The following is a 6000-nucleotide window of genomic DNA, read 5'->3' as shown; positions in this document are numbered from 1 at the left end:
AAATTCAATATCAGCACATTACCACCATGTGTGCGGCATGGTGTCTGATCACGACCCGATCGGCTAGGCCGCCTTATCTAGGCGTTGTTCCTTTCTCATTAGTCATCACATCTGAATCTTTATTTCATATGTTTTAGCCATACATACCTCAAAGAGCTTTTTCTTAAGTTACTACAACATTCCGAAAATTCTAGCAATGCCCATCTACTTCGAGACATAACAAAATTGAACACAAATTAGGAAGATATTCATGGTTTCAGCTAATTTGAGCATTTTATCAAATACTAGTTGAGCATCTTGATTTCAAATCTTATTTACAAGGTTTCCTTCATTTCCCAACCCAATCTTTACGTATTTATGTTCAACAATCTTCCCACAAACGTAATTCGTACATGCATGTATACATAATACTATTACACCCAAGAATCATACCCAATATCCCATCTCACAATCTCTACAACACTAACACAACCTAGGTTAGGCACCTATGGCTTCCAATCACCATCCCATGAGTTCTAATGTATATATCATACATAAATAATCACCATAGAGTAGTTAGAGATGATAGACATACCTCTTGTAGTAAGAATTTTGAGAATCCCCACTTGTAGAGTTCTTGATCAATTTAGGGATTTGAATGGGAATCTATGGATTTTCAAGAATAATACTTGTTAATATAAGTGTTTATGAGTAGTAATAAACTCAAATTAATCCAAAAACATTACTTTGGATCATAGGAGGGAAGTATGGGATGGATTCCCCTTGATAAAACAAGCCCTAGCTAAAACAAAATGACTTAGGGACGCTCCATACCCGGTCTTGGGGAATTTATAGGGCTGTTGGGCACGCGGCCGCAGTTTGCCACGGTTTGCCGCACTCGGAGACAAAAACACCCAGTTTTCCCGCGGTTTGCCGCGGCCGCGCCGCGGTCGCGCGTCTAACACAGGTCCAGTAAAATGGTCATAACTTTCTTTATATACCTTCAAATGACGAACGGTTTAATGCATTGGAAACTATACTCAAAGAGATTTAATTTGGTAGGTTGTTAATCACTCAACACTTTATATATCTAGATATATGCTTGTCCAAAGTGAGGTCTTGTGCACATTCACTTACAACTTTAGCCTATTATTAAATATTTTTCCAGTTTGGCTTAGACTTAGGCCTCTCCTTAGACCCCAAATCACTTATAATATGACTTATACATTTATTAACTTATCTAATTGATATTTATTATATCATGAACCCTCACTAGCACTCAAGATAAAATAATTAGCCTATCTTGGTACTACGAAATCTTAGATTACTTAGCAAAATTTTCTGGGGCTTTACATTCTCTCCTGCTTAGGATCATTCATCCTCGAATGAGGATCAAGGTTCATTCACTAGCCATCCTTATGTAACTTCATCTTGTTCACATCATGAAATATATCAACAACCCCGGATTTGGCGAACTCTTTAAATTTCCGAAAATTTCTCCAGAGTTTCCTTTGTTACTAGACCTATCCACCTGTCAGAGGCCCCCAGATACATATCCTAACAACATATACATGTTTCATAGACATAACATAACTTGTACAACACCAACCATGGCCGCATAGGCAACACATATAATCAAAATGGAATAGTTTAACATGGATCAAATCAAAAGATAAGAGTTCATAGGAAGCAAATGCATAAAAGCTATTACATGACTATTCAAACAAATGTGGGTACTTCTTTCTCATTTCTTCCTCGGCTTCCCAAGTGGCTTCCTCAACCTGCTAGTTCCGCCATAACACTTTTACGAAGGCAATTTCCTTATTTCTCAATTTCCGGACTTGCCTATCAAGAATGGCAACTGGAATTTCTTCATAAGATAGTTCTTCATTGACCTCAATAGCTTCAATTGGCACAATAACGGAAAAATCTCCCACCACCTTCTTCAACATAGACACATGGAAGACCGGATGTACCAACGACATCTCGGGTGGAAGCTCGAGCTTGTGTGCCACCCGACGGATCCTCTGAATGATACTGTACGGTCCGACATACCTCGGACATAATTTCCCTTTCTTCCCAAATCGCATAATGCCCTTCATGGGGGAAATTTTCAAAAATACCCAATCATCTTCTTTGAACTCCAAATCTCTACAACGAATGTCCAAATAAGACTTTTGGCGACTCTGAGTAGTTTTCAACCTCTCCTTAATAATCTTGACTTTCTATATGTCCTGATGCACGAGGTCCGGCCCTATCAATTCTGCTTCTCTAACCTCGAACCACCCAATGGGAGACCTGCATCTCCTACCATACAGTGCCTCGAATGGTGCCATCTGGATACTAGCATGGAAGCTGTTGTTGTAAGCAAATTCTATGAGTGGCAAATGGTCATCCCAACAACCTTTAAAATCAAAAGTACAAGCACGCAACATGTCTTCAAGCGTCTGAATAGTCCGCTCTGCTTGCCCATCGGTTTGTGGATGAAAAGCTGTGCTAAAGTTTACCTGCGTACCCAAACCTTGCTGAAATTTCGTCCAAAAGTTGGTCGTGAACTGAGCCCCTCGATCTGAAATGATTGAGACTGGAGTGCCATGCAACCTGACTATTTCTTTGATATACAACTGAGCATATTGTTCCGCTGGGTCAGTAAATTTAACTAGCAAGAAGTGCGCTGATTTTGTGAGTCGCTCAACGATCACCCGAATTGAGTCGAACCTACGCGGAGTGCGCGACAGCCCTACTACAAAATCCATATTGATCATCTCCGATTTCCACATTGGAATTTCTATGCTTTGAGTCAATCCATCGGGCCTTTGATGTTTAGCCTTCACTTGTTGACAATTTGGACATTTTGCTACAAAATCCGCCACATCCCTCTTCATGTTGTTCCACCAATAAATTTTCTTGAGATCATGATACATTTTTGTAGAATCGGGGTGCACGGAATACCTGGGTGTGTGATATTCTGCCATGATCCTTTCCCGAAGACCGTCGATATCAGGAACACATAGGCGGTCTTGGTACCGTAAAGTACCATCATTCATGCCAAAGGAAAAAGCTGTGGTATTGTGTTTGTGAATCCCCTCTTTCAATTGTGCTAACAAGGGATCGTGGAATTGTTTTTCCTTCACCTCCGCTATAAGCGATGATTCGGCCCTATTCTGTATAATTACCCCTCCTTTACTAGAGTCCGCAAGGCGAACTCCCAAACTGGCCAACTTGTAAACCTCCCTGGCTAACGGCCTCTGATATGCCCCCAAATGAGCCAAACTCCCCATATATTTTCGACTAAGTGCATCTGCCACGACATTAGCCTTCCCCGGGTGATAGAGAATCTCAATATCATAGTCCTTGTGTAACCCGAGTCATCCTCTCTGTCTTATATTCAACTCCTTTTGTTTAAAAAGAATATATATTGAAGGCTCTTGTAGTTCATAAATACATCAACGTGGACCCCATATACATAATGTCACCGAATCTTTATACAAAACTACCGCCGCAAGTTCTAAGTCATCTGTCGAATAGTTCCTTCCATGATTCTTGGGTTGCCTTGAAGAATAAGCGATCACCTGGCCATGTTGCACCAATAGTGGACCACCTATGTCACATTTCTCTTATATATGACCTCCTAGGATTTGAGTTGTTCAATAATTTTCTTGATATGGTTACAATCTTATATGAGTACTTGTAACTTGCTCTTCCAAATTCTCAACAAAGACATTACTGGATGAGTTTTCTTATAGAACCCTCTATTTCAAAGGAATACATCTTCTAGCATGAGCACACACCTTACTATCATCAACATGCACGACATTACATCAAATGTAATGTAACATTGTGCTCAGACTTTTCCTAGTCAACCTCTTTCCTCTTTGTGTGCCTTATAGGATTTAAGAAACCACTCCACTTCCTTTGTGAACATTCTTATGATCCTTCCATACTATTAAACACTTCCCAAAACATGTATCAACAACCTTAGTACACATTCAACTCAGAAAGAGCACTGGCCCGACAATAACTTAAAATCTTCCTAAATTCTTCAACAAAAACTTCTTGTTTTCCTTCTAAGTGTAAGAATTACTCCATCCTCAATAAGTAATTCACCTTATTCCGAATATTGTAGCTACCAATAGTGTTTGTTGGTATTGTGGCTTAAGAGCTATCATATTAAACATGTTTGATTCGTAACAAGTGTTCATCCTCTCTCACTATATTTCAAACATTTCCCTTTGTTGTGTTGTTTTGCCTTTTTTATTCTCCCTTTCGGTCTAGCCAATACATTAGTACTATCTTTTCTTTGTGATTGGGACATTCATTCCAATTCTAATTTGCTATAATACATAGTAGATAGCCTTATTGTGCCACGCACTTGTCTGCACCCCATGGACTCATGGTATCATTGTGTCTGGTTTGTTTAGTTTATCACGCCACTATTTTACACCACCAGTAGTCTCATTTTCCATTGTAATATGTAGACATGAACTCCTTCTAAATATTTTAGTTGATATTCAGTGTTACCCAAGTCGGTAATATTACGGTTAGTCCTTTATACCTTCTATTAACACTTGTGCTCCAGGTGAGTCCACCATTCTGATACAAACTATTTTGCGATAACCATGGATATCTCAATTTATAGATTTTCTTCTTATTTCTTCTCGCCTAATTATTCCTAGCTAGTGAATAGCCACACACTCTTCCACATGTTACGTGGTCTTTTTCCTTAATTAATTTATTTTAACTCGCTCATCTCTTAACTCTTGTTAGGATATTTGTGGGAAAGTGTGTTCATCGTCATATCACTTAACACTTCTTTGCTTGTAAGATTCTTTAGAGGCTCTCCATCAAGATCAAATACCCTCTTGGGTTATTATAGCATCACATTTATTTTTCCCACTCATTTCGCCTTTCTTAACTCCCTGAGTACTTTGGTTAAATCACACATCTATGATTAACCCATTCTAAAAACTCGCAACTTTCCATATTTGGCCTATAGTACTTCCTTAGGTTCCATTGTTCCTAACCCTCTAACAAGTATAAAATCCCTTTACAAACATACTCTTAGTTTTTAGGATCGTTGACCCTATCATTCACATTCCCATGTATGAAGAATTTACCTTCCTTAACCTTCCATTTTTTTTGGGGCACTAGTGGTCTATCATTAGCATATCCTTTCAGATAATCGCGTTATCCATTATCACCTTTCTAGACTACGCATGTCTTCAACAAAATATTCAAACATCATAGCTACATGGTCTTACTCTTGTTTCATTGTATTTAAGTAGCCTTACTATGGCCCTTCCTCCCCCACTTAGGGTGAATGCCCCGGATTTTGACACAAGTCTTGAATTTAGCAACTTCATGGACATATGTTTCATATCTCTATCCCTCACATATGTGTTAGACTATTAGGGAGATTGAAGTCAGCATTGTATTAACCTCATAAGTTCTCTACTCTTATGCAACCACACGGACTTGGGATTCCAATTCCTCATGTCAATATCCTTTAGGAGTGTAACACAACTTCATACACTTATGGGATTCTTATAACATTCATAGCATAAGGGTCTTCTCATTATGGGTTCAATTCACTCTCATTTCATGACTTCTTGTCTCCTGTGAGAGACCTACACGTTTGTCATTACTCTCCTGGTCATGCCTTACATATATCACATGCTTATATAACAAATTTTTCTTTTACACCTTAGGATCATATACATGCTTCCCACACTATCAACAGGTTCCATATAAGCTCGCGTCTCATTTATCAAGTCAATGTCTCTTTGGAGGTGGGTGATCAATTTAAACACTTTTCTCATATAAAGTATGCTTCTGGTACTATGTACGTATCTCATATATCCGTACAATTTGTTCAACATGATACACGTGCCATCTCATTAATATTCAGGCCTTTCCCCTTGGTCATTCCATATGAAAACATTACTTAAATAGACGAAAGAGCGTTTAAACTTATTTCGAATCTCAACGCACGAGTTAGAAGACAATCTTATAGTCAAGCTT

This window comes from Nicotiana sylvestris, chromosome 9, assembly GCF_000393655.2.
Source record: "Nicotiana sylvestris chromosome 9, ASM39365v2, whole genome shotgun sequence".
NCBI classification, from domain to species: domain Eukaryota; kingdom Viridiplantae; phylum Streptophyta; class Magnoliopsida; order Solanales; family Solanaceae; genus Nicotiana; species Nicotiana sylvestris.
Note: the sequence above shows the minus strand (reverse complement) of the source record.